Below are 27,974 nucleotides of genomic sequence, written 5' to 3' on the forward strand. Positions count from 1 at the left end.
ACCAATATGGGATTTGTACATAATTGTGCTTGTAGATTCGTTTAGTCAAGGATCTTGGTAAGATCCGCTGCAGTTAGTGGATTGATGTTTTGACAAGTGGTGTCAACAACATCCTTAATCTTTATGATTTCTTCAGGTGTGGTAGGTGAGTGAGGCGAGCTAGGAGGTGAAGGATGTGTGTCTTGCACACTTTGTTGTTTATCAGTTCCTTTTTCTTCATCTTTCCTTTCTTCCTCTCTTTCTTTCTTATTTTCCTCTTCTTCAACCTTTTTCTCTTCTTCAGTTTTCTCTTCTCTCCTCTTCCTTCTTTCTTCCAGTTTGGCAGCATCTTCTTTGTATATTTCTTCAATAACATCTTCAAATGTTTTGTACAAGTTTTTCCATACTCTTGTTGTTCTCTGCACAACTTCTTCAATTTTGTTTTGCAGGATGGAGAATGCCCTATATTTGGGTGTAAACCTTTTATTATGCCTTTTGACTACTTGAGTTACCTGTTCTTTTGTCAAATTAGGCAGTAATTTTGCTAGGGTTGATTCCCTCATTTCTTTCTCCATCATTAGGCAGAAATGCCATCTGTCTTCTACAATTTTAGACAATTCCTTTGGCAATTGTGCATCTAGCTCAAGAGGTGTATACTTGAACTGTGCCATAAATGCATAGACTGATTCTTCTATGCTATTTTATTCCTCTTTACTGAACTTATTAAAATCAAGCTTTTTAATTTCATTTAGGTCTCCATTCCTAAGCTTCTTAAATAATATATCAATTGAAGATTTAGGAGGACTTACCTCTTCAATCTGATCTTCTTCATCAATATCAGGTTGGGCCACATATCTTTTCCTTTTCTTTGGTTCTTCCTGTGCCTTTGTGTTTTTCTTCTTTGTGGCTTCTTCTTTAGCCTTTTGGGTAGAGGCCCTTGTTGTTTCTCTGGTTGTTGGCTTCTTTGGTGGGGGCTGAGAAGCAGGAGAGGTCTTTATTTTCCTTTTAATGACTCTACCTCTGATGGGTGCTTCCTTGGTTTTTGTTTCCTCGGCACTCTCATCTTTCTCTTCACCTTGTTTTTGAGTCAGTTTAGGTGGCTCTTGTTCTGGCTCACCTTCTTCTTCTCCTTCACTAATCTCTTCTTCTTCACCTGCTGCACTTGACTCTTCAACACTGAGTTTCTTCTTTATCTATTTTACCAACTTGTCCTTTTTCTTTACTGTTGAGGTTGTCTTGAGTTCTGTAACAACTCTTGATTTTACAGTGTCATATGTCCCAAATGCCTTGGCAGATTTGTCCATTTCCTCTGCAAGTAAAGTTGTGATGGTTGTAGAAGCTTTGTCAGCATCAAGCTCATATCCTATTGGTCTTAGCCATCTTGTTCTAGGAAGGATTGCTTGTATGTAGGTGTAATCAATATCAACAAGAACACATATGTCATTTATATGCTTTTCTACAAGTGAGACTGGTATTCTCATTCTATTCTTCATTGCATTTTTGAAATCCTCAAAATAGATAGACATTTGATCATCAAAGCTATCTCCCATTTATGCAATGAAATCATTAATTTGATCAACAATTGTTTTATTTTGACTCCAATTGACTTTGCCAAATGAAGAGAATTCCTTAATTACATAGAAGAACATGCAAACCAACACTTAACCAAATTTGCACTATGCTCCCTTGGATTTTCTAATAGCTCCAAGATTTTCATTAATTTTTTGCAACAGGAGTTCTGCAAGATCATAAGTGTGGTCTTTCTTTACAATTTTGTATGCCACATCAACTGCTATGCAGGGTACACTATTTAACTTGCTGGATTGGTAGAACTTATGTGATATGATCCTTACAGCAAAATCTAAAAGAGGATCAGTAACAGTATCTATGGTCATTCCTTTGTTGTTCCACTTTGCACCTGTATTTTTCTCAATTGTTTCCTTCTTTTCACTCCTCAATGTTTTTGGCTGATCTAGGGTTGAAAAACCAGTAACCCTGTGAACCATTTTCTTAGTTATCTTAACTTGCCCTTGTTCTAACCAGAATGATCCATCATGGATTTTGCTGAGTATAATACGTATCTACTTATGTTTGGATATGATTAGGAAAACTAGGGCTTTGGTTAAACCCTTCTTTTCTATGATAGAAAACTCATCTTTCAGAATACCATTTTCGTAGAGTTTGTCATAGGCATTGAAGATTTCCAAATCTCCTATTGCTCCTATTTTACAGTTGTAACATTTTCGCACATCCTGAACCATAACGAATTTTTTAGGAATGGTAGATAGGGCACCAACAGGATCATTTTTGTATGCAACCTCTGATATTGGTCTAAACTCAGGTTGCTTAACTTTGTTGCTAACAAGTTGAATTTCATGACTCATTTCTCTTGGGTCATTTTTGAGCTTGTTGCCATTTGTATTTGAACTAGGGTTTTAACAATTTTAAAGCAAAACTTTTCAAACTGTAAAACTCGGCACTTGTGGGAAATACCTGAATAGATACTTTGATCGCTTGGGTGGATGTTGATTTGCTGCAAATCATTGGTTGAAAGCTTGAAAATTTCTCAGACGTGCTCAAAATAATCGCTCTTCGTTTGAATGACTCAGGAATGAATTGAATTTTACTTTTAAACAACAGAAGAAACTTTTGCATTTAATGCATTTTAGTACCTACACCTGTCACTCGGCTTCCAAATGTTCTTCAACTCGACATCCACTCGGCATCTACTAACTTTTCTAATAACTCGGCATCCAAAGTAGTTTCACTCCACATCCAAAGACGACTCAACATCATTGTTCAAGTTTAGTCTTAGCATCTTATCTTATGCTTAATTCTTCTTTTCAGTGCTTCTTTGTCTTGGGACTGATGTATGATATAACTTTGTATATCAGTCTCATACATCTCCCTTATGTTTAGTTTGATGAAGTGTGATCACTTGACCTGTTAGGTGAAGTGATCCCTTTGCTTGATGTACTTCACTCATCTTTCTTCTTCCAAGTCTTGTTCATTTGTCCTCTTATGACATCAATCTTTTCTTTTCCTTTGTTGGCATCAGTATTTGGTGCTTTGGACCTTGTTGGACAATTTTTACTGGTATGACCAATTTTCAAGCAACTGAAACATGTAGTTTGACTTAACCATCTTTTATAGTTTCCCTTGAAATGTGTTCTTATGCAAATTTGGGGTGTATGTCCATATTCCTGGCAATAGTGACAACTATACCTGGTATTGTAATCCCAGTAGTAGTGACTTTTATTCCCTTTTGCTGGTTCATATGATGTCCACATGGGCTTTGATCTGCATTCAAATGCCCTATGTCCATATTTCTTGCAGTTATGAAAATGTCCATCAAATCTTTATGTTCTTGGTATTTTGAATCTACAGTCTTGTGTCATATGTCCTTGCATTTTGCACTTGTGACAATAACTCTTGCTTTTATGTGTGTTATACTGATTGATTCTTTTACTCCTACAAATATTAGCAATATGTCCTTTTTTATTACATAAATGACAAGTGGGTTTAGACTCCTTACCTTTGTCACTTCTTTGCTCAATACTCTTTGATGATTCTCCAACTTCAGTGTTGTTGTATCCAAGTCCTGATGTATCATGGGTTGATCTTGGGAATTTTAGTAACTGTTCAAAGTACTTTATGGCTTCGCTTGACTTGTTGAGATTTTCTACTATCTCCTTTTCTCTGTTCAATTCATTCTATAATTGTTCATTTTTAATCTTCAGAGTAGAGATCTCAATATCTTTCATATTAAGTTCATGATGAAGGTTCATCATTTGAGCAAGTGTATCCATCTGCATGTTTGAGATCCTTGTTAATTCAGTACTCTTTTCTTCCAGTCTATTTGCAAGATTTCTTTTGTCATCTTCCATCATGAATTTTTCCTCAACTGATCTTTTCTTTTGTTCAGTGATTTCACATAACATTATGGCCTGTGATTCATGTTCCATCTTGAGAGATCTTATCTCATTTTCTTGATCTTTGTTTTTCTCCATCAGTTCTGCTATTGTTGCATCAAATTCTTTAGTGTCTCCAATGGCAAACACTTGTGTGGTATCAATCTCCTTGTAGTGTATGTCATTTTCAGCTATGGCTATCTCCTTTCTTCTTTTAAAAGATTTTCTTAATTCCACTCTAGCTTCCTCTACCTTTTGTAGAGCGAGATGCACATCTATCACTTGGTTTTCAATGATCTTTCCAAGTTTGAAAAATTCCATCCTTAGATCTTTTCCTCCAAGCTGTTAGGCTTCTCTTTGAGAGAAATCAAGCTCTAATACCAATTTTTGGATTGTCTTTTTGGAAAGAATGCTTCTGAGGGGGGGGGGGGGGGGGGTGAATTAGAAGAATTAGCCTTTTATCTATTTCAAATCCTTAATAACATATTTTTGGAATAAACATGCATGCATATAAATATTAAGCAATCATAAGAAACCAATATGCATCACCACATAACACTTAAGGTTTGGTAACCCAGAAACCCTCCAGGAATAAGAAGGTAAAACTGGGGTGGGGATGATACCCACAAAATCACTGTAGTAATAATGTTTAACCACTTCTGATGGTCTGCCCTGTTAAAGGCCTGCCCTGTCAAAGGCTTTACACTGTATCAATAGTGACCTGGTTAAAGGATTTACAAACACTTTACATGAAGTGTCACCCTGTCAAAGGATTTAGTCACCTAGTTAAAGGATCTATAAAATAGCTACTAATCTAACCTATCATCATAGGATTTTCTCTCTAATACAATGGTTAAAGAGTATTAGGTATGATAAACCTGATGGCTTACAATCCTTCGATTCCTGAATACAGGCACTTGATCTGCTCTTTTGTGATCTTGATCCTCTATGATTTGATTCTCTTCTCTCTGATATTAGGCTTCCTTAAACACTTTTTTCATGCTCTCTTTGATCTCAATCTGATTTCATCTTCCTTATAAAGACACTCAAAGACTTAGGGTTAGGTATGGATCTACAATCCATATTTAATCTCTGATTTTTGCTTATTCCTTGCACATCTCTTATTTGTTGCATGCCTTCCCTATTTTTCTTATTAGTTGCATGTAGATTGCATAGGAAATATAAATGATTTGATCTTACACTTAGATCCTTCAAGATTTGTCTTACGTCAGCTATGAAAATGGTTTACATATGAGTTTGTGAAGTTTCAAACTCATATGCTGATTCTGAGTTACTCGACACTTACTGCTTCCTGATGCTTGGAATCTTTTGTAACTCAACTTTTGTACATGCTCCTATCTTGCTCAACATCCTTCAAGACTTGGCACCTAAATAATGCTCGATACTTAGATCATGCTCGACACCTGTACTTACTCGGCACCTGATCTTCACTCGGCACCTGAAGGCTTCTCAGCACCTAAAGATTACTCGGCACCTGATGTCTTTTCTGACTCGTCTCATGTTGTGGCTCGGCATACATGATGTACTTAGCTCCAATGTAGAATGCAATTAAGTGTGTTGCCACTCAATTGTCAAAAACCATTATAGACTGGAACTTTTGACCATTAGTGGACAATTTTTTTGAGCCTTAACAAGCTATTGAGCATTAAGTTGTAGGAGCTGAGTCATAGAGAGAAGAGACTAAACACCAAATAGAGGAAGATGAGTTACATCAAGAGATATCTAGAGAGAATGAGCAAGTGAAACCTAGTGAATTTCCACAAGGAGAAAGAAGACTTGAACCTATCTCACAAGAATATGTGAGAAGATGCCATACATCTACTCAAATCATTAGAGACAAAGATTTAGGAGTCATGACAAGAAACAAATTAAAAAATGATACATGTCGACTATGTGAGTTTTGATAGCCCTTACTTTCACTGAGAAAAAATTTGAAAATTAATTGTGAAAATACTTCGAAGTGTGTTGTTTTGGTAGGGTCTATGTTTAATTTGGTATTAGTTTTCTAGAAAATTGTTGACATATCAGTCAAGTTTGGTATTAGTGACACACGCTTATTTAGATTGTGTATAGCTACTGACGTTATTGTATAGTTTATAGTGTTTTCCAAGCATTTAAGTTGTTACAGAGTCCTTTGGACAAATTCCATTGGTTACCGAGTAGATTTAGTCAGTGTGAAGACCAACAGTATAAACCGTGCACTTTAGTGTATGTTGAGTTTATCAATAGTTATCAAGCATTTCTATGCTTACTGAGTTCATAGTTCATGTGATATGAAGCTAGTGTTAACTGAGCTACTCTATGCTAACCAAGTGATTTAGTTTACACCAAGCTCATAAAGAAAGATTTGACCGAGTCACTCTATATGAACTAGGAGATTTAGTTTATATGCTGAGTTGCACAATATCTACCAAGTCACCAGTGTAGACCGAGTTTCAGACTACTTAAAATTGATCAGTATGGACCGAGATTCTATGTCAATCAAGTGCATGATGATGCCGAGCATTGATAGTGGATGTTGAGTATCGAAACCTCACTAAGTCAGTCTTTAGAACCCAAGTGTCTTCATGTGGGCTGAATTCGTAATATTTGTGTTAATTTTTATTATGGCCAACTTTGTGATTATGTAATTTGGATTGGTATATATATGTAATGTATTGCATCATACATGTGAATGTGAAGGTGAATGTGCAAGTTATGAATGAATATAGTAGAAGAAGAGAAAATTATAAAGGCCATAACAATATTAAGGAGTAGCAAAGACATATCTATCACAAAAAGGTGATCAATACACAAAGGAATCTCATTCAAAAAACCTAGTTGTAGATCAGAGATCTACTATTGCTTCATCCTAATAGGTGGACCAGTCAAAATCCTTTAACAAGGTAGACATAACAGTCTTTCATAAATCTCTTTACTGAGTGCATACTTCATTGTATGTTTGTAAATCCTCTCACAAGGTGGACCTAGCAGTCCTAATTGTTTCTAATAGCGAAGATCATCGGAAGTGATCAATATAAGCCTTAATAGGCATTTATGCTGCAATACTAAAGTTTGTGGGTATCATTCCCACCCCATTTTTACTTTCTATTTGGAAGGTTTCTAGGTCACCAAATCTTTTATTGCCAAAGTGTTGTGGATGCTTTCATGTTTACAGTTTCTCATGCATGCAATTAGATTAGATGTGATGAATTAATTGCTAATTAGATTAAGAATTGAAATTGTTAAAGTTTTAGAAGTTACTGATTCATGTCTCCCCTCTTAGTAACTTAGCATAGTCTTGAATATTTCCAAAAATAGCCCTAACCTAATCATTTTTTCCCCTAGCCTAGTGTGGAAAATCTTTCCCTAAGTGGGATGGTATGTCCTGAGTTTTATGTTTTACATAAAAGGTGGAGCTGGGAACATGAGCATAAGAATTTTTTCAAACACATGGTAGTTCATATCTTTCGATGCTATGAGAAGCAGCAGATCATAAGTTCTCAAGGGTAAGTCAAGAGCTTTCTAAAGCTTTGAAGCAGTGCTAGATCATAAGATCATAAACATAAAGGTCAAGGTTTTTGAGGCTATGGTAAAGAAAGTATAATTCTAGTGTGTGGTCATAAGTTAGTAGTTGTAGTTAAAGAGCTTTCCAAAGTTACAAAGTTAGTTAGTTGACTGCGATCGAGAGATCATAAAGTAAGAAAAGTTGAGACATGATGTTACACCAAGATGTGCTCATGAGATCATAAGGGTTTATAAGGTAACTTCCAAAGTTATGAAAAGACTCAGTTAACCATGATCATAAGATTATAAAGCAAGTAAAGGCGAGGTGAGATGCTATGAAAAGGTTTATTAGCTACTCATCATAAGTTCATGGCTATGGATGGTGATTATGTTTCCAGTGATCCGATCTTAAGATAAAATGTGTCTCGTAAGATCGTGAGAGACTTAAGGGTGAGCTCTAAGGGCACGGTAAATGGTATATCATAGGATTATAAAGACCATTTTCCAGGCTTACAAAAATGTGATGAGGGTTGAATTCCAAGTGATTGTAAGATCGTAGAGCCAAATTTCCTTGCCTAAGATAATACAAAGGGCTTACATTTCAAAGTTGATCATAAGATTAGAGACCCTAGGTAAGACATAAATTTTTTTTTCCTTTGAGCTAGAAAATGACAGAAAGCCCCTGGCCAATGAAGTTTGAGTAAAGTAAAGGAAGTTTCGAGCTTGAGAGTTAGTGGATGCTCCATCTGAGGTGATAGAGAATGCTAAATTTAAAGCTCAAGAATGTATGATATCAATGCATAGAGAGGGTTGATGAAGTTCGCACAACATAAAAACATTCTCTAAGCCAATAATAGGTTACCATTTGCAGAGAGAAGATATTTCCAACAATTGTAGAGTTTTTAGTGTGAGCGGATTATTGATTTCAGTGATAATTATAGAAGTTCCCAGTGTTTTCAATATACAGTAAAAATGTTTGAACAAGATGTTGAGGACATTCAAGCCATAGATATGGAAGTTGTAGAGAATCTAACTTCCGAAGGAGGAAAAACCATGCAGAAAAAGCCAAATAGGTTGCTAAAGAATGGATTAAGTTGTTTTTGAAATCCTCCAACACAATCTCTATAAATGACCATGATTTCAGAGACCCATATACATTATGTAGAGATTCTACATGCCTTGGTTTTATTGGTTATGAATTACTCAAATAATTCTATTGCAATCAAATAGAAAAGATCTGTGATTGCAACCCATGGAAGAAACATCTGGAAAAGCTCATCTTTTCAGAAGTATTCATAGATGTAGATTTGGTAAAGCCCTTGATTAAACCATATAATCTGGTTACCAAATAATTCCATAGACACAATGATACCATTCTATGCACACTAGATCATGCCTCTTTCATAAAAGCTTTTGGATTAGAGGGTGCAATGAGAAAACCAATAGACTTGGTTGATCTTTAAGAGAATTTCGAAAGGAATATCAAGGTTTACATAGGGAAGTATATGCTACAACACATTCCCATGGATCTCAAGAAAGTGGGTGATTACCCTAAGAAGGTGGATAGGAAGATGCCTCTAGATAAATTTAAGAAATCTTTTGTGAAAATAGTATATGGTGTCCACAAGGTGGTTGGCATAGATGGGACTGACATGGTATATGGAGTACAATTCATTATTGCCAAAGATGTACAAGATTCCTACCATAATGGAGAATATGACTATGTAGAGTATATTCTGGAGAGGATGAAGAATCATATTGGACTGACATAGAGTGGATAAATTGGAAACTTCAAGTTCCATCACTAATCACTACTAATGCACTTGATCTTGTACAAGAAAATTGGGTATTTTAGCCCAGATATCATTGATCACAGCTCTAATGCAAATGGAGAGCTACCAGTTCAGCTACAAACATGGGTATGGGATAGTTTTGATCACTACTTGTTAGATTGTGGTGACTGATCAGGGAAGTACTGCACATACTCCATAATTCCTCACCAACATGTAATTATTAATTATAACCATAAAGTGGTAAAAATACTTGTATAAAAGGGCTTAAGGTTAGGGATTGTTTCACAGTGGTGATGCAAAAATTGGTTCTTGCAGTAGTATTGAGCTGTAAGGGATTACAGATTGTAATAAGGTTATAATCACTGGATCGTAATAATATTGGACTTGTTGTTTGGTGGACGTAGCCCAAGGATTGGGTGAACCACATTAAATCTTGGTATCTTATGTTATTTTTCTGTGTGATCTATTATTTTCTAATATTGGTTATATTTACATGTAATTGTTATTTTAGTCCATGGTTTAATCCTAACAAGTGGTATGAGAGGGAGGTTGTTTTTTAGTTATCCTTTGTAGGAAAGTCTCCCGGTTGAGTGGGAGTCTCACAGTTGAGTTGGAGTGATGGCAGATGAGGGTAAACTAAGGGTTGATAGGTTTAATGGGCAGAAATTTCAGTAATGGAAGATGAAAATGGAAGACTATCTGTATCAGAAGGATTTATGGAAGCCGTTGGAAGTCAAAATCAAGAATCAGGGATCTATGTCAAATGACGAGTGAGATCTTTTGGACAGAAAGGCACTTGGAAGCATTTAATTATGCTTGGCACCATTAGTGGCATTTAATATTACCAAAGTAAAGACAATAGAAGAGTTGATGCAAACCCTAGCAAAATTGTATGAAAAGCCCTTTGCTTCAAACGAGGTATTTCTCATGAAGCATTTATTTCATATGAAAATGGTAGAAGGTGGATTTTTTGTAGATCATTTGAATGAGTTTAATACTATTACTAGTCAGTTATCTTCTGTGGGTATCAATTTTGATGAAGAAATTAGGGATGTCTTGATTCTATGTTCTTTGCCTGAAAGTTGGAATGACTTGGTAATGGCTGTGAGTAATTTTGCTCTTGGATCTAATACCCTAAAATATGATGATGTGATCAGTATTATTTTGAGTGAGGAAACTCGTAGGAAATCCTCAAGTGGATCTACATCAAGAAGTGTTTTGAATGCACAAAGTCAAGGCAAAATGAATGAGAGAGGAAGTAATTCTATAAATTTTGGGAAATCAAGAGGAAAGTCAAAGGGAAGGAGGTCTCAATCGAGATGACCAAATGGCTGTTGGTATTGTGGGAAACTAGGGTATAAAAAGAAAGGTTGTTGGACTCGAAAGAAAAATGAAGGAGATAAACTAGATGGAGACAAGGAGGCAAATGTGGTAAGTAAAAATCTAAAGAGGTTGCTTTGCTTATTTCTTTAGAAAGTGTTGATGATTCATGGGTTTTATATTCTGGTGCTTCATTTCATGCTACACCTCATAGAGGTTATTTCATTGATTATGTCCAAGGGGATTTTGGACTTGTTTATTTGGGGGATAATGAACCGTGTTAGATTTTTGGAAAGGGAAAAGTTAAGATTAAGTTGTAGAATGGGAATCATTGGCTACTACATGAGGTACAACATATTCCAAGGCTAAGTAGGAATCTAATTTCAGTAGGGCAACTTGGTGATGAGGGTTGTGTAGTTACTTTTAATGATAAAAATTGGAAGGTTTCAAAAGGTTCCCTTGTAATAGCAAAAGGTGTGAAAGTAGGCACCTTATATCTTTGTACAGGTCATATTCTTTCTTCTACTTTAATTGTTTTAGAGAAAAATGAATGTTCAGGAACAATTGCTACAATTGAGCAAGGAGAACAAATAACTGCTATAAATTCTGATACAATGTTGTAGCACAATAGAATTAGGAACATAAGTGAGAAAGGTATGAAAGTACTTCATTCAAAGCAAGTTTTACCAGGTTTGAAATGTGTCAATATGGATTTTTGTGAAAGTTGTGTGTGTGGAAAACAAAAGAGAGTAAGTTTTGTGAAAACTGGGAAGGAAAATAAAAGAGAGAAATTAGAGCTTGTGCATACAGATGAATGGGGACCGATTCAGGTATCTTCCCTTGGTGGCTCTCATTATTATGTTACATTTATTGATGATGCAACTAGAAAGGTATGGATTTATTTCCTTAGATGAAAATTTGATGTATTTCAAACTTTTAAGAAATAGAAATGCTTGGTTGAAAATGAGATTGGTTAGAAATTAAAATGTCTTAGATCTAATAATGGTGGTGAGTATTGTAGTCATGAATTTGAAGATTATTTCTCCACTAATGGTATTCATAGAAAAAAAACTATTCCAAGGACTCCACAGGAAAATGGAGTGGTTGAACACATGAATAGGACTATAATGGAGCATGCAAGGAGCATGAGGTTGCATGTTGGGTTGCCCTTACACATATGGGTGGAGGCTGTCAATACTATTGTATATTTGATTAATAGAGGTCCCTCTACTCCTTTGGGTTCTAGTATTCCATAGGAAGCATGAAATGGTAAGAAGGTGAGTTATTCTTTTCTCAAAACCTTTTGTTGTGAAGCATTTGCTCACATCGATTCTGAAAATAGAACCAAGTTGGAAGCTAAGTCAAAGAAATGTGTATTTATTGGATATGGCATTAATGAATTTGGTTATAGGCTTTGGGATTTTGAAAATCATAAAATTGTAAGAAGCAGGGATGTCATATTCAATGAGAAAGTGCTGTACAAAGATCTCTTGCAGCAACATGAGAAGAAAGAAAATGATTATGTAGTGTTGGATGATACTCCAATAGATGATGTTCTAGCCATTCCTTATGATGTGCAACAACTGCAACAACAAATACCACATACACCAGTGAATGTTAGATGGTCAACAAGGAAAATTAGAGCTCCAGAAAGATTTTCTCCCTCTTTGTATTCAATTTTACTTACTGATGCTGGTGAACCTGAATGTTATGATGAAGTTGTGCAAGTGGATACTAAGAGTCAGTGGGAGTCTACAATGAAAGATGAAATGGGCTCTTTGTTGAAGAATAAGACATGGAATTTATGCAAGTTTCCTATAGGTAAAAGAGCTTTGCAGAATAAGTAGGTTTATAGGTTCAAAGAAGAGGATGGAGGTAAGAAAATATTTAAATCTAGGTTAGTTGTAAAAGGATTTGCACAGGAAAAAGGCATTGATTTTGATGAGATATTTTCTCCTGTTGTTAAAATGACTTCTATCCATACTATTTTAAGTATTGTGGCTACTGAAGATTTTCATTTAGAGTAGCTTGATATTAAAACAACCTTTCTTCATGGTGATTTGGATGAAGAGATATATATGGCTTAGGCATGGGGATTTGAGGTCAAAGATAAGGAGAACTTAGTGTGAAAATTGAAGAAAAAATTATATGGATTGAAGCAAGCACCTCAGCAATGGCATCTAAAATTTGATAATTTTATGCATGAGCATGGATACAATAGGTGTCATTTATATCATTGTGTTTATTTTAAGAGGTTGGATGATGACAACTACATTATTTTATGTTTATATATAGATGATATGCTTGTAGCTAGGTCTAACATGGATCATATTAAGGGGTTGAAACACCAGTTAGCACATGCATTTGCTATTAAGGATTTGGGGGCGGAAAAAAAAATCCTTAGTATGAATATTTGCAAAGATAGGAAGAATAGAAAACTGATGCTATCTTAGGCTGATTATGTTGAGAAGGTGTTGCAACATTTGTCTATGGAGAATGCTAAAGCTGTCAGCACACCTTTACCTAGTCATTTGAAGTTGACTAAGGAGATTTGTCCCAAGACGCAAGAAGAGGAGGATAAGATGTCCAAGGTACCCTATGCTTTAGCTGTAGGAATCTTGATGTATGCTATGGTATGTACTAGGTTAGATATTGCACATGCAGTGGGAGTCATTAGTAGGTATATGATTCATCTAAGAATTGAGCATTGGAATGCAATCAAATGGATTCTCATAAATTTAAGAGGAACATCCAATAGGTGTTTACACTTTGTGGGCTCTACTACCTATTTACAGGGCTATGTTGACTCAGATTTGGTAGGGGATATTGATACTAGGCAGAGTACTACAAGTTTTATCTTTACTATTGGTGGGGCAGCCGTGAGTTGGGTTTCTAGGTTACAGAAGGTTAATGCTTTATCCATTATAGAGGTAGAGTATGTTGCTACTATAGAGGTAGCCAAGGAGATGATATAGATTTAGTTCTTCTTGGAAGAATTGGGACACCCTCAGAAGGATAATTATTTGTTTACAAATAGTCAGAGTGCCATTCATCTTGGAAAGAATTCAGCTCTGCATTTAAAGACAAAACACATACAATTGCTATACCATTTCATTCGGTCAGTTTTGGAGGATGGATAGTTAAAGTTGGACAAGATACATATAGTTGACAATCCAACAGATATGTTTATAAAGGTAGTACCAAGGGAGGAGTTGAACTGCTCTTTAGTTTTAGCTGGTCTTCTAGATTGAACATGAATACAAGAACAATAGAGTCCAAGGTGGTTTGATCCAATGGGAGGCTCATGGAGTAGCAACATAGCTATAGGATTAGTCTCCAAGTGGGAGATTATTGTTTAGTGTGGAGCCTAATAAGTCCTCATGTGGGAGATTGTTAGATTGTCAAGATTGTTGTTTAGTGTGAATCTTGATTAGTCTCTAATTTTTTTTTGGGCCCTATTTTATCATGATTTTGGGCCGACATGTAATTATTAATTATAATCCTAAAGTGGTAAAATACTTATATAAAAGGGCTTAGGGTTAGGTATTGTTTCATAGTGGTGATGCAAAAATTGGTTCTCGCGGTGGTATTGAACCGTAAGGGATTTTGGATTGTAATCAAGTTGTAATTACTGGATCATAATAATATCAGACTTGTTGTTTAGTGGATGTAGCCCAAGGATTGGGTGAAACATGTTAAATCTTGGTGTCTTGGGTTCTTTGTTTGTGTGATCTATTATTTCTAATATTGGTTACATTTGCATGTAATTGTTATTTTTGTCCATGGTTTAATCCTAACACTACTTTGACTTTTTTTTATAAAATTTTTTAGTACTATTATAATGAAAATGCTAGACCCAGGCTACTTTAGAGCACTTGATATTTTGAAGAGTCTTTTAAGACCATCCCTACTCCTAGAAAATAAAAGATTAGATCACAGTTGTGGGTACATTTTCTTATTTCCAAATTTTTTCGTAATGAGAGTATATGGTTGCCCTCAACCACCCCATATATTCCCCAAATTTATTCCCCCTAGATTGGCCATCATTGAATTCACGTGGCAGTTACTCATGGTGAATAAAGAGTACTTAGGGCCTAAAGTGCATAGGGGCACATTCTTATGTAGGTGCTTTAGGATTGGAGACTTCTCAATTGGAAAAGAATCCCTAGATCAGATACATTCTTTCGTCCACCATTTCAATTTATCAACTGCTCTCTATAGAATTTATGAGCCTAATAATTGGATGAGGAATACCTTCAAAGAAATTAGAAACTATGTGTTGCCAAACATCAAGGAATTGCCTCATGAGGACCTTATTCCCAACATTGTTGCTGAGGGGGAGGCTACTGACAAGTTGACAAAATTTGATTATATTTTGAGGGTGGAGAGGGATCTCAAAAGAACAAATCCAAACTTTAAAGGTTTTTACATGGATGTCCCTTACCCACAGAGGATAAGGAAGATGGTTGTTGACCATGGCAAGATTATGGTACAAATGCTAGAAGAGCCAATTGGAGATGAAGAAAGGGTAAACCCTAACAACCCAAAGCCTAATGTAACCCTAGAAATTGAAAAGGATGATCCTACTAAGGCATCATGGGTCAAAAAGGGAAATAAGAGACATAAATTTGTCCACATACCTAAAAATGTAAAGCAGAGGACACTTCAACTCCTGCCTAGTAAGAACCAATATTTCGTTGATCTAAGGAAAAATTACATACATGATGGAGTTAATGTAGTATAAAACACTCTAACTGACTTAGAGCTAGTAGCAACAATGTTGGATGATAGGATCATCTAATCCCAGCAATTCATAGAAAATGATGAAACTTCCTTTATAAGATTAAATAGAGTGAATTGGTATTGAAGATGAAACCAGTGGAGTCAGATGAAGAGAATTAAGAATTGATTGATAAGCTGCATTCTTATGATCCAAAGAGTGAGGTAATGACTCTTGAGGAGGCAAGATATTTAGTGTAGAGGAGTGGAATGCTACTAGTGCTTGGCTAGGATTTGGAGCATTTTATGAGGCATATGGTACTGGTGGACTACAAAGGGGATCGAGCTTCAACATTGACTCCAAATCCCTAGCAGTATGGAGCATGGATCCTACATCAAACAAGCCCAAGTTGATGGATGTGCAGAGCACAAATTAGGGGAACATGATTGTATGGACTTTACTAGGTACCTCTACTACAAAGATCACAAAATCCATGAAACAATTCTCATTTATGAATGAGGAAAAAAGTGGAAGAGATAGAAACAAGATTATCCAAGGCCTTCCATGACTATATTGATGTCAGGAAGTTATATGAGGATGAACTCAGGAAGTGCCATGTGTACAAGAAGAAAATTGAAGAATTGGAGGATAAAGTTCAATGGCTAGAGACTAAAGTTGCATCTCTAAGAGAGAAACTATCGAATGCAGAGGCACTTGCTAATATAGAACATAGAAGAGAATAGAGTATCTAGGAACAACCTACTAAAACCACAACATAAACAACTAATAAAATAGACGAGTTGGAGGCAAAGGATATAGAGCCACGAAGAATGAGCATTGATACGCCAACTTTACAATAGGGTGATGAGGCAAGGACAATTTTCTTTGAAAGTATGATAGGCCATAGAGTTGAGACTCTAAAAAATATATCCCAATAGGCCCATACTTTATATATTTCTTTACAAGATGCTGAGCATACTTGCAATGAGGCACTTATGTGGCTATTAACCACTTTCAATCTTTTGGGGCCATGCATTTAGTTTTTAGAGAGGCTAATTATGTTGATTGCTAAAAAGCTAGATTTTCTTGATAAAATTATTATAGCGAAGGAGAGCCTTGAGATAGTCAAATAATTAACTGACTTCTTTACTAGAAAGGTGAAAATAATACAAGGGAAGATGAAGGTTTTATCATAGGGAATTGAGCCTTGCATCCCACCAATATTGGATGCTAACAAAAAGTTAAGAGACTGGAAGGAGTGGTCTAATTCTTTCAGTACAATGTTGACTTAGGAAGCCACAACTTCAGTTTTTGAAGATTGTAGTAATATTCCAGTCAATAACTTGATTGATTCTTTATTTAAAGTTGAATTAGACTTAAATAAAATTTCACTAGAATCAAAAGCAAAAATAGATGCTAGGTGGGATAAATTAAGGCACTGCCAATAGGGAGTAGTTAAAGATTTGTGTGATTACAAGCAGCAAGAAGATTTAGATAAGATCAGATATACTAAGTGGCCCATTAAGAAAGTAAAATATCTCATAAATAGATATATTTACTTTTTGAAGCCTTTGAGGAAGTTGAAGACAATAGAAGGCAAAAGAGATTAAAGTGAAGACTCCTATAGTAAATTGTCACCTGCTGACTTTGTACTTACCTTCTTTTTTGGTTTAAACAATGAAGAATTTTTTTATTGTAACTTTTTGGATATGTCTTACCATTTTTATTTCCATTAGGGTTTTCTCATGTGTCCTTCCATGTGAATCTTGTTGCAATCTTTCTATATAAGGATTTTCGAGATGTGGAGTAGAGGTCCGAAGTCTGTAGAAATTTCAGAGATTTATGTTATTTACAGTCAGTCCAGTTTTTGTCAATTATATGAATGTAATTTATTTTTGCGAATTTGAGAATACAGTGAATGTTGAGTGATTAAGATTTTGAAGTTCTAAGTTATATTAGTACTGTATTTTTTTCAAAGGAAACTAATACAAAAGGAGGTTCTACATATCTATGTGTCTACGTTTTTGTCTCCATTCTTATATATCTATGATCTTGGGAGTGAAAAGAACAAATTTCTTTCATTTTAATATAGTTTGGATGAATTGTATGTCTCTTTTTTATTGCTTTTAATTCAAAGAGTTAAGTAAGTTGTTTCAATAATTGATAGGGTTTATATATATGGGAGGGATATAATAAGAATTACATTCAGAGTTAACTATTGACAAATTGATAAATTTAATTAAATAGATTAACTCTTTATGACAAGGGATAAGGCACTGATCAATTAATTCAGTTGCAAGATGATATGTTCATATGGTTGCACAATGCATATATCAATCAAAAATCAATTTTCCATTTATGTAATGAAGAACTAAAATTGTTGGTCAACACTTATTTGTAATAGCTTTCCTTCTAGTTATAACTAACTATTGTAATCAAGGAGTTTATTACAAAAATAAGAATAATATTGACCATTATCTGCTATAAGGGATAAATATGAATGATGAAGTATTAGTGAGAAAGTATCTAAATAATATATCAAATTAATCAATCATATTCAGATCCCTGAGGTGCACCTGCCTTGGCCCTGCAGAGTTTAAAGAGTAGATAGTCTTGTTTACTCTATTGAAGTTGGTCCAAAGCTGAGATTAATCTTGCTGAATATAGGATTTAACTAGTCCTTAGCCTTGTTTTCATCTTCTGCATCTTGGTATTGGGTTTAGAACAACATGTAGTCCAAAAAACACCAACAAGTTTGAGCCAAGAACAGTTAAAGATGCAATGGAGAATGAAGATTAGGTTAGAGAAATTAATGAGAAGATTGATCAAATAGAGAAGAACAAGACATGGACATTGGTGCCAAGGAAAAAGGATAATAATTCGATGGGAACAAAGTGGGTATTTAGAAACAAGTTGAATAATAAAGGTGAAGTCACAAGGAACAAAGAAAGATTATTTTGTAAGGGATATGAACCAGAGGAAGGAATTGACTATGGAGAGACATTTTTCAAAGTTACAAGAATCGAATGAGTAAGAGCGTCTCTTGCATATGCTGCTTACAAAGAATTAAAGGTATACCAAATTGATGCAGAGGGTTTATGGGATTCAATAAAACTCTCTATAGCACCAACAAGATCATCCAATGATCTAAATATAGTTTTCAATCTGTTAGACCTCCTAGGCCTAACCCCAAGGCTTGCCTCCTAGGTATAGCCTTACTTCCCTTGAAATCCCACAACCCTTGCTCTTGGATCATCACCCTAGATGCCATGAATTTTCACTCCCATACGTACTCTTCATGTTCTTTAATAATCTATGCTTTCCGTACAACTTTCTTGAGTCTTGCTGAAATTTCAAACAAGCTCTTTTATGCTTTTGGATAGACCCGTACATAGACAGATGTAACTTTTGAACTAGGAAAAAATTTCTCAATCTCACCGTTGATAATGGGAAAAATTATGTTTTCACCAACATAGTCAAATTTCAGAAAGATCCAACGGTTGGTCAAAAAGATACGGGCTCCACACTGAGCAGCATTTTAAGAGTTTCCAGACTTCTAGGACAGATTTGAAGTTTATGCTTCAAATGCTTCACTAGTCAGCATGTATTTATAAACCTCATACACCATTGGAAAGAGGACTGAAATAAAATTATAGAACATATACCTAATGGTGCCTTTCTTTACACAAAAACTCTAAACCAAACAAATTTTCCCTCTCTGAATGCTCATCCAACCACAGGGATCAGCCTAGGGCATCACCATAAATTAGTTTGAAAGCTCTGTAGAAAAAAAATGAAGAATATAATACAATGTAAAACCTCCATTATAACTTTCCACCAGATATTAAGCATTTTCAATCATGGTAAGTGGCAATAGAGTCCTCTTTTTCCCTGGCAATGCTGAAAATCAAGATTCTAGATTGGTTGATAGTAATTTGCTTATAACTTCTCAACCAGATCGATTCAAAGCATGAGACCAAGTGCAAATGAAAGGTAATTTAGAGAACTAATTAAATATTACAAAAATAAATCAAAAAGCATCAGTACACTATCTATACAATGCATCAAAACTCATAAAAAACTTAGAAAACAAGCTGTAACAACACTTTTTTTGTACTTTCAATGATGGATTTCCTCATTAATGCCAACCAACGAATGAAAAAAGAATTCCTTGACTTATATAAGCCTTATCACATCTATCTACAGTAACCAACTCCTCTTATCCTTTCAAAATGCTAAGTATCCTTGCAAAATACTAAATTGTTCACAACCTAGGAAATGCAGACTATGACAAACAAAATGGACTATGACAAGTCCTTTATTAAAAAAAAATAAACTTAAGAGATTAACTAACTCATCTCAACACAACTAAGCATAATTAAAATTAGAACTCAATTAAAACTCACTAACTAGACTTAACTATCCATTTATAGCGAGGGTGCTCTGCACCATATACTCCCCTTAGATGAAAAACTCAAGTCCCTTGAGTTACTAGGTCAGCCAAGCGGTTGCCATGCTTCAAAATATTAGCTTCAGTCATCCATACAGCCTCTGATTCAGGTAGGCCAGTCCACTTGACAAGATACTCCTTGTATACTCCTTTCCTAGTCTTCTTGAGAACCTTGGAATCAAGAATGCATTCCAATGTGACAGGCTGAGATGTGGGTAAGTCTTTGACCCAATCATGAGTAGTGTCACTTGAAGTTGCTGACCCAAGAGTGTCTTCATCTATTGTACCCTTGAAAGGGTAAAGGTCTCCAACATTAAATATGGGAGAGATGCCCAAATTCGGAGGTAACTCCACCTCATAAGCATTGTTTCCATACTTGTGCAATATCTTGAGAGGTCCAATCTTTTTCATCAGCAACTTGTGTGGGGTGCCTTTAGGAAGCCTTACCTTCCTAAGATATGCTAGGACTAAGTCACCCACCTTAAATTGAAGGTCTCTCTTCCCTTGATTAGCCCTTTCTTTGTACTTTTCATTTTGCTGTTGTAAATGTCTCCTTACTTGGTCATGAAGTGACTTGATATGGTCGGCAAACACTTCTCCTCGAGCACTTGTTTTGTCTTGCAAAGAAAGGTCTCTAAGCTCAAGAATGCCTCTAGGATGAGCACCATAAACTATTTCAAAAGGGCTTTTACCTGTACTTCTATTGCATGAATCATTATATGCATACTCCGCTTGCCCAAGAATAAGATCCCATGACTGCCCATGCTGTTTGGTTAAGCATCTAAGAAGATTGCCCAAACTTCTGTTAACTACCTCTGTTTGGCCATCAATTTGAGGATGATAAGCTGAAAATAATGATAAGTTAGTTCCCAAATTCTTCCAAAGTGTCCTCCAAAAATGACCAACAAACTTGCTATCTCGATCACTAACAAACCCATGAAGTCTAACCACTTCCTTGAAGAATAGACCTACAACAAGGGAGGCATCATTTGTGTTCTTACAAGGGATAAAATGAGACATTTTGCTGAACCTATCCACCATGACATAGACACTATCATAGCCTCTTGGAGTCTTAGGCAATCCCAATACAAAATCCATACTCACACATTCCCAAGGTCATTGTGGAATGGGTAGTGGCTAGTATAGTCCTGCATTACTTCTTGTTCCCTTAGCTCTTTGATATATGCTACATTGCTCAACAAACTTCCTAACTTCAGCTTGTACCTTTGGCCAATAATAATATCTGGTCACTTGTTCTAATGTCTTATCAAGCCCAAAATGACCTCCCAAACTACCTTGATGTTTCTCCCTAATGATGTTCTCCCTCATAGAACTCTGAGGTATGCAAAGCAATGGTCCTTTGAATAATAAACCTTCCTGCAACGTATAATCAACATGATCAACTTTGAATCCCTGCAAATATTGCTGACAAGTATTATAGATTTCTTTGAAATCTTTGTCTTCTTGGTAGAGTCCCTTGATACCTTCCATGCCTACACTTTGTAATCTGATTTCTTGGAGTGCCAAAACTCTCCTACTTAATGCATCTGCCACCTTATTGCTGACCCCTTTCTTATGTTTTATGGTAAAGGTATAGGCTTGCAAGTATTCAACCCACTTAAGGTGTCTTTGATTCAACTTATCCTGTCCATTCAAGAAACTAAGTGCATGGTTATCCCTGAACACAACAAACTCTTTTGGAAGCAAGTAATGTCTCCATTTTTTGAGAGCTTGTACCATAGCATATAGTTCCAAATCATATGTGGAATACTTTTTTTTTGTATCATTCAACTTTTCAGGAAAAAAAGCAATTGGATGGGCTTCTTGACTCAAAATTGCCCCAATAGCCCTTTGGCTGGCATCACACTCAATAGTAAACAACTGATTAAAATCAAGTAGCCTAAGTGTAGGTAACTCTACTATTTTAGTTTTCAGCAACTGAAACCCCTTATTAGCCTCTTCTGTCCACTTGAACTTTCATTTCATTCCCCCCTTTATCGTATTAAGAATAGGTGCACACACATGACTAAAATTTCTCACAAACTTCCTATAGAATGAAGCCATTTCATGAAAACTTCTAACATCTCCTATGCTTTGTGGATTTGGCCAATTCAAGATTGCATCAACTTTACTAGGGTCCATCTTTAAGCAACCTTGAGAAATAACAAAACCAAGTAAACTAATTCAGTTTTACAAAACTCACACTTTTCAAGATTGATTTTCAACTTAGCCTCCTTCAACTTCTTCAACACTAGCTCCACATGCTTGAGATGATCTTCTTTGGACCTGCTAAATATTAAAATATCATCAAGATATACAATTACAAACTTACCAATGAACTCAACCAAAACTTCATTCATGAGCCTTTGGAAGGTACTAGGTGCATTTGTGAGCCCAAAGGGCATCACCAACCATTCGTAGAGCCCTGCATTTTTCCTAAATGTTGTCTTCCACTCATCCCCAGGTTTGATTCTAATCTGATGGTACCCTGATTTCAAATCTAGTTTGGTGAAATAACAAGCTCCTCTCAAGTTGTCCAATAGATCCTCTATTCTAGGCATTGGGAAACGGTATCTTATTGTAATCTTGTTAATGGCCCTTGAGTCTGTACACATTCACCATTTCCCTTCTTTCTTAGGTACCAACACTGTTGGAACAACACAAGGACTTAAGCTTTTCCTTATGAAGCCCTTATCCATCAGCTCTTGTACTTGTTTACCAATTTCTTCATTTTGACTAGGAGTCATTTTGTAAGCAGCTTTATTGGGCAGATTAGATCCAGGTATGAGATCAATTTGATAATTAATATCCCTCATAGGTGGTAATGAGTCTAGTTTATCATCCCCTATAACTTCTTCATATTGTTTCAGCAACTCTTGTGCTTCTTGTGGGATGTCCTTCATGAAATTTGGTTTTGCCTCTTCTTTTGGTTTTAGGATAATTGCATATCCTTGCTCTCCTTCATGTTTAAATATTTGTAGGAATTCTTTCCCACTCAGCATCATGACACTAGAACCCAATTGTTTCTCTTCATCCTGATCAGGTAAAGGATCCATTTGATACTTCTTTCCATCTTTGATAATAACATAGCTATTCTTCTCCCCATCATGAGTAGACTTTACATCATGCTGCCATGGTCTTCCCAAAAGTAAATGGCATGCATCCATAGGAAGGATGTCACATAAGACTCTATCCTTGTACTCTCCAATCTCAAATTCTACTCATGCTTGTTCGTCTACCAACACATGTTTTCCTTTATTCAACCAAGACACCTTATATGGAGTAAGGTGTGGTAATCTCTTGAGCTTTAATTTCTCCACCATTTCAACAGAGACAATATTTTCTGTAGACCCTGAATCCACTATTACTTTGCAGATCTTCCCATGTGACTTACATGTTGTTCTAAAAAAACTCTTCCTTTGTGGTGGTTCTTGCCTTTGAGGTATTTTTAACAAGGTTCTTTTCACCATGAGATTCTCTCCATCCATAGTAGGTCCTGCCTTACCAATGGCTGTCATGGGTGATGTTGTATCTTCCTCTTGAACTAAATGTGTTCTTCTTTCTCCAACATGTGAACTTGAGGTTCTCTCTGGACATCTACTGATGGAGTGGCCCACTTGGTTACAATGATAGCATCTGCCTGTAAATACTGGGGTATTTCTGCCACCTTGTCCCCATCTACCTCTGAAATTACTTCTTCCCCTATATGTGCCTCTGAAGGATCCTCTTGATGAGTCTCCATGTCCTTCAAATGGACTATTCTCCTCTGTTTTTGCAGCATTGGGACCTCTTCCAAATGTGCCCCTTCCTCTGAAACTCCTACCTCCTCTTTGCTTTTGTTGCTGCTCATGTCCTCTCTTGAACTTTTCTTCTGCCCTTAAGGCCAACTGAAAACATTTGTGTACACTATCAGGGGTGAGAATGCTGATCTCATCTTGGATATTGGTTCTAAGCCCATTCATGTACCTTGCCTACTTTTCCACTTCATTCTCATGCTTCTTGGCTCTCAAACTCAGTTTATGAAACTCTTCTGTGTAGGAGCTTACATCTAACTCCCTTTGTTTCAGATTCTAAAGTTTTTTATGAAGTTGTACTTCATAGTCTTTTGGAAGGAATTGTGCCTTGAGTCTGATTTTCATCCTTTCTCAAGAAACTATCTTCTTCTTTCCCTCTTGCAATCTTTCTTCTTGCATCATGTTCCACCAAACTAATGCTGATCCTTTTAGCCTTGACTTGGCTACATTGATCCTCTTTTCTTCTGCCACCTCTTTGTAATCAAAATGGTTGCCTAAAGCATCTATCCACTCCAATAGCTCTTCCCCATTGAAGTTACCACCATAGCTAGGTATACCATCCATGTTATCCCTAGAAATTGATTTAAATGCATCCATCATTACCTTTTGATCAGAAGCAAGTACTTCTTTCTCTTCCTCAGCTTTCTCTTCCTCTTCATCTGTCTCATCACCCCACTCTGTTTTCATTTTCATTTTATCTTTCTTGGGACTTCGTTCTTTCTCTTTATCTTTTTCTTGGGTCTTCATTTCCTCCAACATTTGTGTCACCAGTTGCCTTACAACATCCTGGTTCATTGCCTTAGGAGGCATTAAACTACCTTCAGATTCTTCTATGTCTGACATACACCACTTCTAGCCAATATATGGCTCTGATACCACTCTGATGCAGAGGGTTTATGGGATTCAATAAAACTCTCTATAGCACCAACACAATCATCCAATGATCTAAATATAGTTTTCAATCTGTTAGACCTCCTAAGCCTAACCCCAAGGCTTGCCTCCTAGGTATAGCCTTACTTCCCTTGAAATCCCACAACCCTTGCTATTGGATCATCACCCTAGATTCCATTAATTTTCACTCCCATAAGTCCTCTTCATGTTCTTTAATAATCTATGCTTTCCGTAAAACTTTCTTGAGTCTTGCTGAAATTTCAAACAAGCTCTTTTATGCTTCTGGATAGATCCGTACATAGACAGATGTAACTTTTGAAATAGGACAAAAATTCTCAATCCCACCATTGATAATGGGAAACATTAGGTTTTCACCAACATAGTCAAATTTCAGAAAGATCCAACGGTTGGTTAAAAAGATACGGGCTCCACACTGAGCAGCATTTTAAGAGTTTCTAGACTTCCAGGACAGATTTGAAGTTTATGCTTCAAATGCTTCACCAGTCAGCATATATTTATAAACCCCATACACCATTGGAAAGAGGACTCAAATACTATTCCATAACATATACCTAATGGTGTCTTTCTTTACACAAAAACTCTAAACCAAACAGATTTTCCCTCTCTGAAGGCTCATCCAACCATAGGGATCAGCCTAGGGCATCACCATAACGTAGTTTGAAAGCTCTGTAGAAACAAAATGAAGAATATAATACAATTTAAAACCTCCATTACCACTTCCCACCAGATATCAAGCATTTTCAATCATGGTAAGTGGCAATAGAGTCCTCTTTTTGCCTGGGAATGCTGAAAATCAAGATTCTAGACTGGTTGATAGTAATTTGCTTATAACTTCTCAACCAGATCGATTCAAAGCATGAGACCAAGTGAAAATGAAAGGTAATTTGGAGAACTAATTAAATATTACAAAAAGAAATTGAAAATCATCAGTACACTATCCGTACAATGCATCAAAACTCATAAAAAACTCAGAAAACAAGCTGTAACAGCACTTTTTTTGTACTTTCAATGATGGATTTCCTCATTAATGCCAACAAACAAATGAACAAAGCATTCCTTGACTTATATAAGCCTTATCACGTGTATCTACAGTAACCAACTCCTCTTATCCTTTCAAAATGCTAAGTATCCTTGCAAAATACTAAATTGTTCACAACCTAGGAAATGCAGACTATGACAAACAAAATGGACTATGACAAGTCCTTTATTACAAACAAATAAACTTAAGAGATTAACTAACTCATATCAACACAACTAGGCATAATTAAAATTAGAACTCAATTAAAACTCACTAACTAGACTTAACTATCCATTTATAGCGAGGGTGCTCTGCACCACAAATGGATGTCAAATCTACATTTCTAAATGGAATCTTGGAAGAAGAAGTCTACATTGAACAATCTGAAGGAAAAAAATGTTATGTAAGTTGCACAAAGCATTGTATGGATTGAAACAAGCCATTAAAGAATGGTATAAAAGGTTAGATAAATATTTGGTAAAAATTGGTTTTGCAAACACTAATGATGATAACAATATGTACTTGAAAAGTGAATATGAGAATAAGATATTGCTAGCTAAAATATTTGTTAATGATATCATATTTGGAGGACATGATTTATTGTTCAAATCATTTGCTAATGAGATAAATAAAGAACATTAGATGTCAATGTTTAGAGAGATTAACTTCTTTGTTGGTTTGCAAGTCTATCAAATGAAAAGGGGATACATACATCACACAATCAAAGTATATCAAGGAGATACTAAAAACCTTTGGAAAGGAAGATTCAAGACTGGCTAGAACACCTATGGCTAGTGGATATAAAATTTCAAAGAATGATGATTCTGCAGATGTGAATCAAAAATTACATAGATCAATGATTGGAAATTTATAATATGTTGTTCATAGAAGACCTAACAATGCATTAGCTATTGGTATTGTTGCAAGATTTTCTACTAATCCTAAGGAGAATCATATGATGGTTATGAAAAGGAAATTGAGATATCTGAAAGGGACATAACACTATGGTTTATGGTACAAAAAAAATGAAAAATTTGAGTTGAGATTTTACGTAGATGTTAATTGGGATGGAAACATTGATGAGAGAAAGAGTACAAGTGGAAGCAATTTATTTCTAGGAAAGAAGTTGATTTTGTGGACAAGAAAGAAGAAAATTTGTATTTCTCAATCCACAAAAGAGGATGAATATGTTAAATTAATAGTTAATTGTTCAAGCATTGTGTGGATCAAGAAACTGTTGGAAGGAATGAAGGAAGAGACTAGTGAACATGTGGTGATTTACTATGATAATACTAGTGCTATAAACATATCTAAGAATTCTTTGACGCACTCAAAGACGATGCATATTTCAATTAAGTATCATTACTTAAGGTAATTAGTGTAAGAGAAAGAATTCAAATTGAAATATGTAAACACAAAGGAGCAGATAGTTGATATATTCACTAAGGTATTACCTAAGGATGTATTTGTGTATCTAAGAGGCAAGTTAGGGCTCATTCCCCTATTTGAAGAAAACTGAGAAGTGATGCAATATTACATCAATTATTATGATCAAAATATCTCACAGATTGATATAGGAGGTCACACTTTAAGAGCTATCTAAAGTTGTGAAAAGGTGGACAGTTGCATGAGTAGTTGAAGTTGCAAGTCAAAGATAAAAGAGGGAGTGATATTTAAAAGATTAGTCAGTATAACAAGTGACAAAGTAGACATATGTACAAGTGGATGATGTCTTTGGAATTTTTGTCAAAGAAGGAGAAACTGGTATGACAATTACCATCTAGTTATAAGTAGAGGTAGAATATGGTTGTAATATCTAAAGATGTGTAAGGGAAAACTATGTTATGTTACCATCATGGATAGACGTTAAAGAGGGAGAAAATATAATTGATACTAAAAGGAAGAATCCACAATTGATATTATAGAAGGAGAAGTGTAGAGAGTGCATAGATGAGAATCATAAGGAAACTAAGGATATTAATGAAGATATGAAACAGATCACAAAGGGAGATGATAGTGACAAGCCTAGTGAATTATTTTTCATTTGCATGGTAACTAAAGGTGTTTCCATCAATGCCAAAGAGGATGATTGTTGGAAACTAAAATTGGAACAATTATTATGTTGTCATTGATGTCAAACCTTACTACTAAGACATTTTCTAAAAGTTTAGAGTGTCATATCAATTAATTGATGAAGAAAATTTGAAAAGAGAGATAATAAGGTGGAGTAGTGAAGTTGTTGACTAAAGAGGAGAAAATATGATGGAATTGCAATGGGAACTTGATCAATTAGTCTTTGACAAGATAATGTGTTGTTTGGTCATTGTATAACATAAAGAAGAAAGATGAGTTGAAGCATTGAAGAGATGTTTGATGAAAGATAAGAAGTTGAGTAAAACGCTAAGCTTGTACAAGTGACAGTTTACTAGGTTAATGAAGAAGTTGAAGCAGAAGATTAAGGAACTTGTGAGATAGCTGAGAAAAATAGTATTGGCTGAGTGATGGTTATGGCTGAGCAATGTGAAGAAGAAAATTGAAGTAGCGATCGAGCATAGAGAAGGCCAAGTGAG

The sequence above is a fragment of the Cupressus sempervirens genome, chromosome 2, assembly GCF_028749045.1.
Source record: "Cupressus sempervirens isolate cs-2001-9-10 chromosome 2, ASM2874904v1, whole genome shotgun sequence".
In the NCBI taxonomy this organism is placed as follows: Eukaryota; Viridiplantae; Streptophyta; class Pinopsida; order Cupressales; family Cupressaceae; genus Cupressus; species Cupressus sempervirens.